Here is a 12,126-nt window from a genome sequence, read left to right as displayed (position 1 = left end):
CCGTTTTCAGCCGATCTTGGATGGACCTTGAAAAAATCATGTTGAGTGAAATAAGTTAGAAACAGAAGGATGAATATGGGATGATCTCACTCTCAGGCAGAAGTTAAAAAACAAGATCAGAAAAAGAAAACAGAAGTAGAACCTGAAATGGAATTGTCATATCTCACCAAAGTAAAAGACTCTGGGGTGGGTGTGGGTGGGTGGGGAGAATACAGGTCCATGAAGGATAATAAATGACATAGTGGGGGTTGTATTGTTATATGGGAATCTAGGGAATGTTATGCATGTACAAACTATTGTACTTACTGTTGAATGTAAAATATTAATTCCTCAATAAAAAATGGTACTAAAAAAAAGATATGATCCCTGGGTTAAGGTCATGACAGTCAAGCTACATTCTTCCCTTTATAAGCAACAAAAACTGGAGGGGTGACACAGAAGCACCCCCAGAACTGTTCTGGCTCCATCAATCTATCACTCAATTATTCTAGCATTCCTCCATGATCCCTGCCTAAGTAGGTTATATTCCTGGAAGGCGGCCAACTGATGCTATTGTACAAAGTCAGTTGCAGCTGTTAGCCAGTATTCCTTTTATAAAGAAGAATCAATTGGAAATGAACTTAAAGGTTTTGCTAAAAACGCAGGGCACATGCTTAACTGTTTCCTTTAATTACCAATTTTTCAACTAAAGAGATAGCATAATAGTCATCACAAAGCACTAATGAGGTTTTCTCTCTCTCTCTCTCTCTCTCTCTCTCTCTCTCTCTCAAGGAGCATGATGAATGCATATTTTCCATTGATTAGATCATTATAAACAAGTACAGTCACTAGTCTTCTTGATTGCTCCACTGTCCCCCAATGTGGCCAGTGAGAGCCCCTTGAAGCTGAGACTGGGTCCTTTTGACACGATCTCCTTGCTACTTCAGCTCTTTCTTGACTTCTGCCATAAGAAGCTCCGACTTGGGAGTCTGGCAGTAGCGCAGCAGATAAAGCGCAGCAGGTTAAGTGCACATGTTGCAAAGCGTTAAGGACCGGCGTGAGGTTCCCGGCTCAAGACCCCGGCTCCCCACCTGCAGGGGAGTCGCTTCACAGGTTGGTGAAGCAGGTCTGCAGGTGTCTATCTTTCTCTCTCCCTCTCTGTATCCCCTCCTCTCTCCATTTCTATCTGTCCTATCATTAACAACAATAAAACACTAAGGGCAACAAAAGGGAATAAATAAATATTTTTAAACACTTTAATAAAATAATTTAAAAAGAAGAAGCTCCAATTTCACTTTATACTATCCCTGTGCCAAGCCGGAAGTCAGCCACTATGCCAAGAAATGTGTGTCCCTTTGTTGGGAAATGACATTGAGAAGCCAAGATCGGATAGCACTGTAAGGTGATAACTACTAGAATGGCATTGTTTCCAGGCCCAAAGTGAGAGAGGCACCAGGAACTAGAGAAGTCAGCTTCCTAGGCCAGCTGCTGGTAGATTTATGCTGACATGCATGCTCAGAAAGGTTCTGTGTATGGGCTTAAATGCTCTATAATCACTGGCTTGAGCTGCTTTGCATTTTTTGTCTTGACAGTTATATTTGGTAAGTGGAATCTTACTGGCATCTCAACTCCTGTGTGTTTCCCCAGGATAGACCCTCACAGACTACTCTGTCAACTCCTGGCTCCCTAAACCCCGCCTTTCTCTCTGCACCTTTCCTAGCAATGACTTTGGCCCTCTGTCTCCAGGGGGCGCTTGAGTACACATATGAGGAGGTTCAGGGTTGAAGGCATCTGCCTCCCAACATTTTGGGACAAAGTACGTTGGTGGTGTCGCCATTTCATTCTGGTGATGCCACATCAAACTGAGGGAGTGATTAGGCAAGGGTAGCCTCTGACCCAGCACCAAGCAGGTCCCCAGTGCATCTCAGCATGGAGGTTGCAGTATGATTGGAGGACTCCCCATTAGCTGTTGGATTGGGGCAATAAGCCCATGCGGAAAGGGAGAAGCCTGTCTCCAACGTGTGTGTGTGTGTGTGTGTGTGTGTGTGTGTGTGTGTGTGTGTGTGTGTGTGTGTGTGTGTGTCACGCAGGGGGCACATCAAGTTGCCTTAGACACTAGGTCTGAGTAAATGCATGCAGGCCCCGTGTCACTGGGTGCCTATACTTGAACTTGCCCATGAGTATGCTGGGCAAACAAAGACCCTTTTCTTGTTCCTTCTTACCTTTCTGAATATGGTCTGTGCTGATCTCTTCTGTCCAGCTAGAAACTGTCTCCAGGACAAGTTACAAAATGTAGATTGCAACATTTCAGCCATTCCACATATGAAAGATTTGTTGGTTTTTTTTTTTTCAGATAGAGATTGAGACATGGAGGGAGGGAGGTAAGGAGGGAGAGAGAGAGAGAGAGAGAAGATTGAGAGAGAAGGAAAGACATTGCATCACCACTGTACCACTTGTGAAGCTTCTCCTCTCCCATGTGGCAGCCAGGGCTCAAATCATTTCATTCTCTTATACAACTGTATAATATTCCATTATGAGGTTATAACTGTGTTTAGACTTAATAAAACCCTTTACTGGTGGGCATAGAGGTCGTTATTATTTTATTAAAAATGATATAATAGGGCAGAGGTAGATAGCATAATGGTTATGTAAAGAGACTCTTATGCCTGAAGCTCCAAATGTCCCAGGTTCAATCTCCCACACCATCATAAGCCAGAGCTGAGTAGTGCTCTGGTAAAAAAAAAAAAAGTTAAAAATTACACAATAAATGACCTTATACATTTATGATTTCACAATTATAGAGGCATACCTTTAGGGGAAATTTCTAAATGAGGGATTGTTAGGTCAAGGGATAAATGTGATTTTGTTAAATATTGCCAAATTCTCCTCCTTGGGAAGTGGACTCCCACCAGCAACATATGAACACTATTGTTTTCCCAAAGGCCTGTCAGCACAGTGCTTTGTCAAACTTTGGGGATTTGGGCCAATGTGAACTGTGTAAAATGGTAACAGTGAAGTTTCCATTGGCATTTGCATTATTGTAGATAAAGCTGATGTCCAAATGTTTACTTGCATTTTCCTGTGAACTCTGCTTATTGCCTTTTTTTTCTATCAGAGTTTCATCCTTTGTCTTCTCCATTGTAAAGACATGTTTATTTATAAGGTAGATTAATATTTGAAGATTTGTTTATTTTATGAGAGGGACAGAGAGAAAGAAAGAGAAATCAAAGCACTACCCTGTACTGAGGATCAAACTCCCAGACCTCACACATATAAGTCCTTCGCTTTACACACAGAGCCATTTTTCCTGACACAGGATGAATCTTTTGGATTCTCAGTATATGCCAGATACTTCTACAAGCTTGCTATTTTATATTTTATTATAATCATGCATTTTAATGTAAATTAATGTTTTATGTGCCTGTGCCTGCACAATGACTCCACCATTCTGGGTAGGCTTTTTTTTTTTTTTCATTTTTTCTTTTGATGAGGAGGAGAAGATAAAGAGTAAAAGAAAGATAGAGAGAAAGATGCCTGAAGCGCTGGCCCATCACTCATGAAGCTTCTCCTCTGCAGGTGGGGACCAAGGGCTTGAATCCAGTCCTCCTGCATGGTAATATGTGCACTTAACTGGGACACCACTGTCTGGCCCCAAATATATTAACCTTTTGTTTATTGATTCAGAATTTTGAACCACAGTTCAAAAATCTTTCTTTCCGTGGCACACAGCGCAAGGACCGGCATGAGGATCCCGGTTCGAGCCCTCGGCTCCCCACCTGCAGCGGAGTCGCTTCACAGGTGGTGAAGCAGGTCTGCAGGTGTGACTATCTTTCTCTCTCCCTCTCTGTCTTCCCCATCTCTCTCCATTTCTCTCTATCCTATCTAACAATGATGACATCAATAACAACAATAACAATAAAACAAGAACAACAAAAGGGAAAATAAATAAATATTTTTTAAAATAAAATAAATAATAAATCTTTCTTTTCACACTTTCTTTTCGCACTTGGACTGGAGTTGGTGTATTGCACCAAAGTAAAAGACTCTGGGGTGGGTGGGTGGGGAAAGTTCAGGTCCTAGAACAGAATGGCAGAGGACCTAGTGCGAGTTGTATTGTTATGTGGAAAACTGGAAAATGTTATGCATGTACAAAAATCGGGAAATGTTGTACATTTATAAGCTATTGTATTTACTGTCAATAGTAAAACATTAATCCTCCAATAAGGAAATTTAAAATCTTTCTTTTCTTCCCAGTTAAAGAAAAATAAAGGGTGCCACCAATTCTAGCCACGCTCCAGGGTCATCTTCTTACAGGGTCATCTTCTTACAGGGTCATCTTCTTACAACTAAGAAAGCCTGGACAGAACACAATATACTAGTTAGCAGAAGACTCTGAAAGGTGGAGAGAACAAAGACTTCCTGAACACTTAGGGTCTGTGTTCAAGGGGATTTCCTGGGTTTCCTCAATGTCTCCCTTACATATCAGACAGCAAGCACCCTGCAGAAACCTCCAACCCAGAACTGTGAACAGGCATACACTAAAAAAAAAAAAAAAAAAAATGAGGGGATCGGGCTGTAGCGTACCAAGTTAAGTGTATACATGGTGCGAAGCACAGGGATCCTGGTTCAAGTGCCCCGCTCCCCGCCTGCAGGGGTGTCACTTCACAAGTGGTGAAGCAGGTCTGCAGCTGTCTATCTTTCTCTCCCCCTTTGTCTCTCCCTCCTCTCTTGGTTTCTCTCTGTCCTATCTAACAACAGTAGCAGCAACAACAACAAAAATGGAAAAAAAGATGCCCTCCAGGAGCAGTGGATTCATAGTGCAGGCACCGAGCCCCAATGATAACCCTGGAGGGAAAAAAAAATCCAGGAAAAGTCTCCCTTGCCAAAGGCTATCAAATGACGACATTGCAAGGAAGGATATTTCTGGCGCTACCCACACGACTCTATCCTAACGGCAACAGAAATACTACATCCCAGCCATTATGGAGAAAGGTGTGAAGAATCCTTAAACAAATACAAATGGAAATGCCTTATGATCCAGCAATCCTACTCTTAGGAATTTATGCAAAAGGCATGAAGACACTAATTCAAAGGGACACATGCACCCCTGTGTTCATAGCTGCATTATTCACAAGAGCCAAAATATGAAAGTAACCTAAATGCCCACTGGATAAAGTTATTATGGGACATATAGTCCATGGACTACTACTCTGCAGTTAAGAAAGACAATATTGTGTCCTTTGGGGTAAAATGATGACAAAATGGATGTAACTGGAGGTGATTATGTTTAGCTAAGTAAGACAGTGAAAGACAAATACCAGATGATTTCACAGGTATGTGGACTATAGAGAACTGAAACAGGGGGCTGGGTAGTGATGAACCCGGCTGAGCACACACATTACCCACCATGCTCAAGGGCCTGAATTTGAGCTCTTGCTCCCCAGTTGCAAGGAGAGCACATCACAAGCAGTGAAGCACATCTGCAGGTGTCTATTTTTCTCTCTCCCTCTCTATTTTCCCCTCCCCTCTCAATTTCTCTGTCCTATCCAATAAAATGAAAAGGGAAAAAAGTCACCAGGAGCATTAGATTCATAGTGCTAGCACTGAAGGCCCAGGTGTTAATTTAAAAGAGAGAGAGAAAGAGAGAGAGAGAGAGTCAGGCGGTAGCGCAGCGGATTAAGTGCATGTGGCGCAAAGCGCAAGGACCAGTGTAAGGATCCCGGTTTAAGCCCCCTGCTCCCCACCTGCAGGGGAGTTGCTGCACAGGCGGTGAAGCAGGTCTGCAGGTGTCTGTCTTTCTCTCCCCCTCTCTGTCTTCCCCTCCTCTTTCCATTTCTCTCTGTCCTATCCAACAATGAACGACATCAACAATAACAATAATAACCACAACAAGGCTACCACAACAAGGCTACAACAACAACAACAAAAAAGGGGGGGAAATAAAAGAGAGAGAGAGAGAATTGAAACACATGAACTTGAAAGAAAAAAAAGTCAATCCATCTCGAAGACCTTGGAAGAACTATGGTGGCTATTGTTAGGGGAATGGGAGCACAGAGTTTTGGTGGTGGAAGTGGTGTGGAGCAACAGTTCCACTATTGCCTAATAGTCTTATAAATCACTAATAAATAATGAAAAAATAAATACATATTTGTTTGTTTGTTTCCCAGAGCACTGTTCAGTTGGGGCTTATGGTGGTACTGAGGATTGAACCTGGGACCTTCGTACCTCAGGTACAAAAGGCTCTTCGCATAACTATTGTGCTGTCTCCCCAGTCCTATACATACATATATATATGAAAAACTGTACCCTCTCACCCCCTACACTGGCAGGAGCAGGTGTTGGTCTTTGCATGCAAAAAGCCACATCAGCAAATCCAGCTGCAAGCCCAGCCTGCCTCCTTTCTGGCCATTCAGAGGATTTAATGAGGCCAAGGGTGATGGAGCTAGTTGGTACCCCATTTAAGAGTTAGCATGGCACAAGCAGTGGGGAGCCAAGTTGCCACTCACACCCAATATCAATGGCATTGGGCAAGGTGGTGCAGGCAACATCTTGTCAGCACTTCATTCCCCACTATTCTCTACCTCTTGTGTCCAGAGTCCAGAATTGAGCTGAGCCACAGTGACGCATGAGTACCAAGACTGAAGAAGATGCAGTGAAGCAGGGCTAGTCAGCACTCCACATCAGCTTAGCCCTGCACTCCACTCCCTTAATAGCAGGGCCCAGAGGACATGGGACCCTCTGCGCCACCCAGCATGAACAGTGCAAAATGAGGAGAGAAGAGGTAGGCTCATTCAAACATCACTTTCTCGCTCTCCTAGTATCAGGGAGATTCCGTTAGAAGAGGACCCGCCAGACCTGCTGGACAGCAATGGGAAGAAGCAGAGCTCAGACAGAGCTGAGCAGCTGATTTTTTTTTTTTTTTTGCTACTCTACTGAAAAAAAGCAGAGCCAACCCCTGATTACCCCCCCACACACACACACCAATGTCATTAGTAAGCTGAACTGACAGCCACCACCAAAAAGCAATGAGGTGGCTTAAGTGTTGCATGTTTTTTCCCTGCTAGGGTGTCAAAGGGGCCAAAGGGGGACCTGAACTTCCATCACACACATCCAAAATGAGGCAATGGAATGTAGGACCTCTATCAGTGGGGACTGGAGAGAAGCACAATAGCTGCACCCATTCAGCCCTCTTGCTCCACCTCAACCAGGGGACCACCTGTTCTTTTTTTAAATTATTATCTTTATTTATTGGATATAGACAGAAATCAAGATGGAAAGGGAAGACAGAGAGGAAAAGAGACACCTGCAAACCTGCTTCACCACTCGGAAAGCTGTCCCCCTGCAGGTGAGACCAGGGAGCTTGAAGATTATAACATGTATACTTATGCAGATGCACCACCACCCAGCCCTGGGACTCACTTGTTCTTTAAAAAAACGTAATAAGATTCGTAGTCTAATGCTATCATATCCAAAATGTTCAGAACGTAATCAAAATTCATTCAAATACCAAGAAGCAGGAAAATCACCACACAAATGAGAGGAGACAATCGGCAGACACCAACAGAGATGAAATTATGTTAACAAGGATATTAAAGCAACCATCATAAAAAAAAAGCTCCAGCAGGCAATCAGATATTCTCTTCCAACAAGTGAATACTGACAAAGTCAGCAAAGAAATTGAATTGATAAAATAGAGGCAAATGGAAATTACAAAATTGAAAAATGTAATAACTCAAAGAGTGGTGATGACAGAGAAAAAAAATAATATGTGAATTTGAGAACCTACAATGGAGTTGTCCCAATTTAAACAAGAGGGAAAATGGGCAGTTTCATCAATTGATGGGATAATAACAGAAGATATAACATTTATACCATGGGATAGTAGAAAAATATATAATGCAACTGAAAGCACATTTGGAGGAAAAAATGGCTAAAAACAATCCCAATTTGGCTATTTGGGTCTTTGAGAAGATTCAAAAAGTTGACTGGACCCCAAATAGAATGCACCTAAGAAAATTCATACCTACGCATAGAATTTTGGTAAACTAACACTTTTTTTTTAAATCATGAGAACAACCAGAGAGAAATGATGCATTACTTATACAACACTATTTTAAATAACAGGACATTTCTCATATGAAGTCATGGAGACCTGGAGGAAATAGAACTTTTTCAAGTATTAGGAAAAAATTCCTGACAATTGTGAATTCTTCATCAGACAGAAAATAAAATAAATGAAAACATCAGGAATAAAACAGAAGATATACTTAGTCAAAGGAAAACTAAGAGGATGTGTTACTAGCAAACCTACCTTTACCTTAAGCAATGGATAAAAAAAGATTATCCAAATAGGAAAATTACAATCATAGCATAAGAAATCTTGGAACTTTAGAAAGAAAAGAACATTAGAATAGATAAAAACAGGAAACTATAAATAAAAGAGCAACATGCACACAAAGGAACAAGAAGAGAGAAATAATAAAAAGCAGAAGTAAATAAAAATTAAAACAAGAAAACAATCGTGAAAATAAATAAGTTATTTAAAAAAAAAAACAATAAACTGGCAAGCCTCTAACATGACTAGCAAAGATAGAAAAACAGAAAATATATAAATCATCAATATAAAAAATGAAATACAAGCTATTATTGTAGAACATGAAGCCATTAAAAGGATAATAAAAGAATACTGTAAAAAACTGTATGCTTATAAATCTGAAAAATTAGATGCAGACCAATTCCTCAAAACACAACTACCATGCTCAATAACAATAAAGTAGACCTAAACTCAACCATAAGTAAATAGTCCTACAATTACTGCAGAAAATTAGTTTGTGATTTAATAGCTCCTGGATGTTTCACCAAACATTTAAAGAAGAATTAACACCAGTTTTATAAACTTTTGTCCAGAAAACAGCAAAGAAAGGAAAACTTTCCTACTCATTTTATGATAGTATTACTACCAAGATACCAAAATCAAACAATGACAGTGAGAAAAAAAAGAAAAACTACAGCATGCTATCTCTCATGAACTTAGACACACACACACACAATGTTTTCTAATAAAATATTAGTAAATCTAATCAAGCAATCTATATACCATAGCCAAGTGGGATTCATTCCAAATCTTAAAGACTGGGTCAACATTTGAAAATAAATCATTGTAATCAAAATTATCAACAGGGTAAAGAAAGTAAGTCATATGGTCATATCAACTGACACAGGAAAAGTATTTGACAAAATCTGAATATCAAATCTTGATATAAACTTGCAAAAAACTAGGGATAAAGGGAAACCATGTCAATTGGATAAAAACATTTATCAAATAAATTTTTTTGAATACTTGCTTTCTCAAAGTAGGAACAAGACAAGAATGTCTTAATACTCATTCAGCACAGAGCAACACGAACACAGAAACTCATCCACACAAAAGGAAAGATAGAAACAAATGGGTAAAGAATCAACAATTTAAAACAAACTCAAAACAAAAATCAGAATGCACATAAGTGAGCCACATATATCAATAAACCCTAAATGTGAATGGCCTAAATTCACCTGTCAAAAGATTCAGAGTAGCTAAATGGATGAAAGAACAGGATCCATCCATTATATGTCTTCAGGAAACACACATCCAAAGCAAAGACAAATGGAAACATAATATAAGAGGCTGGAGCAAGATACTCTATGATAATAACTCACACACACAAAAAAAAAAAAGGACAGGGAAAGCTATTCTATTTTCTGATAAAATAGACTTTCAGGTAAAGAAGTAATAAGAGACAGAGGGACACTACATAATGGTTAAATGATTAGCCCAACAAGAGATATAACCATCATAAATATATATGCCCCAAACTCAGGTCACCCAAATATATACTTACTGAACTTAAGGGAGACATTGACAGCAGCACAATAATAGTAGGAGATTTTAACATGCCACTTGCAGCAAAAGACAGAACATGTGAACAAAAAAAAAAATCAATAGGGGAGTACAGGGGTAGGGCAGCGGGTTAAGCTCAGGTGGCACAAAACGCAAGGACCGGAATAATGATCCCGGTTCTAGCCCTTGGCTCCCCACCTGCAGGGAAGTCGCTTCATAGGTGGTGAAGCAGGTCTGCAAGTGTTTTTCTCTCCCCCCTCTGTCTTCCCCTCCTCTATCCATTTCTCTCTGTCCTATCCAACAACAATGACATAAATAACAATAACAATAATAACTACAACAATAAAACAACAAGGGCAACAAAAGGGAATAAATAAATATTTAAAATTTTTTAAAAAGTCAATAGAGTGATCTTAAATGAAACCATAGATAAATTGAACCTAATAGGTATATTCAGAACTTTTATTATATATATATATATGTATATTTTTAAATTTATTTATAAAAAGGAAACATTGACAAAACCATAGGATTAGAGGGGTACAACTCCACACAACTCCCACCACCAGAACTCCATATCCCACCCCCTGCCCCAATAGCCTTCCTATTCTTTAACCCTCTGGAAGTAGGGACCTAAGGTCATTGTGGGATACAGAAGGTACAAGGTCTGGCTTCTGTAATTGCTTCCCCGCTGAATATGGGCGTTGACAGGTCGATCCATATTCCCAGCCTGTCTCTCTCTTTCCCTAGTGGGGAAGGGCTCTAGGGAAGCGGACCAATAGGGATTCAGAGGTTACACAGGTCCTTGTGCTAAATATAAATCAGGTGGATGGAGGTAATTAATTATTTCTATCCACAGAAATTTTTCAAGATTGAGAGCTACTCTATCCTAATCCAACTTTCTAGCCCCTTTCTCTACTCTGACACCATCTTCTCAGACAATATATTTATCCAATGTTATCCTAGCTATCAAACTCAAGCAAAAACTACCATAATCGTGGGCCCTAGAAACATGACTAAAATGAACTTCTGAGCTTTCTTCCACCCTAAAATCCCTAATCTCTTCTGCTCTGTTCCTACGACCTAGCACGTTATGATTGGGCCCTCCTCAATCGCTATCGAACAGGCCATGGCCGGTGCGCCGCTATGTTCCATCGCTGGGGAGCCAGAGACGACCTGAACTGCCCCTGCGGCTACAGACAGACTATGACCCACATAGTCAACGACTGCCACCTCTCCAGATTCAAAGGAGGTCTCGAAACTTTACATCAGGCTCAACCTGACGCTGTTGACTGGCTACGGAAGAAGGGCAAACGCTAGAAGAAGGTGGTAATGGTTCATTAACCATTTAGTCTCTCTTTATGTCCTGCCACCTTCCAGACACCAAGTTTCAGACACTACCTTGAGTCTACGCCAACCTGACTTCCCTGGACAGAAAACCCCATCAATGAGCCCTGGAACTCTCCAGAGCTCTAGCCCACTAGGGAAAGACAGAAACAGGTTGAGGGTATGGATCGACCTGCCAATGCCCAGGTCCAGCGGAGAAGCAATTATAGAAGCTAGAACTCCTCTCCTACCTTCTGCACCCTAAAAGCAACCTTGATCCACATTCCCAGTGGGAGAGAAGTAATAGGAGGAAGAGGATAAGAGGGCTCTGAACTCAGCTCCATCAGGACCCTCAGAAAGGAGTAAAATGGGAAGAACATTTGGATGTAATAATAATGGCTTGAACATTTGGATGAGCGGCTTGGAGGGGAAGAGAGGACTGGACCAGGAAGTAAAAGGAGGCAATTATGTTCAAGTCTAGACAGATAGTTGTAGAGATGATAGTTAACCCATGTCTGCAACCTTGGGAGAACCACAGTGGCTTGCAATGGAGGGATCCAAGATTCAGAACTCTAGTGGTGGGAATGGTGTGGATTTATACCCTTATTGACATGTAATTTTGTAAGTCAATATTAAATCACTAATAAAATTTTTAAAAATTAATTCCTAACACAGACCATCAACTATAATAACAATATTATAAAAACTGTAGTACCCCACCTCTCCAGAGCCCTGCCCCTCTAGGGAAAGATAAAAATAGGCTGGGAGTATGGAGTGACCTGCCCATGCCCGGGGAAAAGCAATTACAGAAGCCAGACCTATCTTCTGCACCCCATAATGACCCTGGGTCCATGCTGCCAAAAGGATAAAAAAATAGGGAGACTAAAAAAAATTTTTTTAAAGGGGGGGGTCGGGCGGTGGCGCAGTGGGTTAAGCGTAAGTGG

The sequence above is a fragment of the Erinaceus europaeus genome, chromosome X (assembly GCF_950295315.1).
Source record: "Erinaceus europaeus chromosome X, mEriEur2.1, whole genome shotgun sequence".
Lineage (NCBI taxonomy): Eukaryota > Metazoa > Chordata > Mammalia > Eulipotyphla > Erinaceidae > Erinaceus > Erinaceus europaeus.
This window is presented reverse-complemented; position numbering follows the sequence as displayed.